This window comes from Myotis lucifugus, unplaced genomic scaffold, assembly GCF_000147115.1.
Source record: "Myotis lucifugus unplaced genomic scaffold, Myoluc2.0 scaffold_146, whole genome shotgun sequence".
NCBI classification, from domain to species: Eukaryota; Metazoa; Chordata; class Mammalia; order Chiroptera; family Vespertilionidae; genus Myotis; species Myotis lucifugus.
Window position 1 is genome coordinate 1,575,321 of NW_005871194.1, and position 1,549 is coordinate 1,576,869.

The window sequence follows — 1,549 nt, forward strand, 5'->3', positions numbered from 1 at the left end:
TGCAGCTGGTAAATATTATATGATTTCCTAAGAAATATGTAGCTCTGCGTATTTGTGTTAGTACAAGGCCAATAAAAAATTTTGGAAGAGAATAAAATGAACGTATGAATCTGAAAGCAATTGATCATAACAAATTCAAGAAGTCCCACATAGAAAATGTACCTCCTTCATGTAGAGAACATTCTCGGGGAGACGCGCAAGCATTCCAATAAGCTTTGCATTTGCTCAGCTTTTCCCCTGCTACTTCCTGCAATTAGACTCTCCAAAAGGAAGTGATTTGCATGCCTGTTAGGAACCTTCCTGCTTGATTTACTTATGTGGATTAGGACTTTATTTTTATTTACACGGCTCTGATAGTAAACAGTGTGGGGCTCCCGCATCAATGCTATCATAATAGCGCATCAGAAAAATGCAAGGCTCTTGAATTGAAGCAAATATGTATGTATCACATTTGTGCCAAGTTTTCCTGTCAGAGGGAATTCCTCAGTTTACAAGAGTAAGTATATCTAGTTAGCAAGGAAGGGGTTCGATGAAGAACTCCTCCTTGTTATGAAACTTACCAATAAAGTGAAGGTTGTAAGGATCCCAATACATGGGTTCTTGTAGAAATATGTAATGACCTAATACCTTGGAATGCTATCAAGAAATATGTTTGACATAAATTCATTTGGGGGGCGGGGTGGGATCAATCTCCATTGTTCCATAGAAGTGCAGAGTGGAGATGATCCATTATAGATAGAGCTGGGATAATTTCATGTACATGGACCACAAATTAACAGAAAGGGGGCAGAATGTATATTGTGACTCATCTAGCCAACTCTCTGAAGGAATTAACACTTCCGAAAGTATAAATACCAAGACCTGGACCTTACACTAAGGAACGTACACATCCTTAGAACAGAAGGCATTGTAAAGGCAACTCCCGGGGAGAAAACAGTGAGGTAGAGAGATTTTGGGCCACTGGGTCAGGAGGAATGAATTCATTTGTACCATTTAAATGTGAGGAAAGGGATTGCTAACTCTTGGTGGTCTGGGTGGGCTCAATGTATCTGGTATCCATTAAGATCCAAAATTTACTCGAACCTACAGATTAATTCTCCTGCAGGAACTGAGGCAAACCAACAGCAGCTGAAAGTTAATCAAGCGCTGATCTCCCCCAATCCCCCTAATCACAGCCAGCTGTGAGTTCCAACCTTTGCACCCAGGCTCCCCGGGGCCGTTCTGCGGGAGCCCTGGAGTGAGCACCCTCAACGTTTGAAGGGCAAGAGAGAAGTTAATAAAATAAAACTTAATGCCTTCAATCAAGGACCTGAAGAATAGGATCGGGATGGTCCACGGCTTTCTCTGGATTCATCTCTTTCCTCTTTCCCAGCCACCCACCCCTGGAAGGCATCTAATTCCTTTCAAATGTTTGCTGGGAATCCTTTCAGTGGTTCTCAACCTTCTGGCCCTTTAAATACAGTTCCTCATGTTGTGACCCAACCATAAAATTATTTTCATTGCTACTTCATCACTGTAATGTTGCTACTGTTATGAATCGTCATGTAAA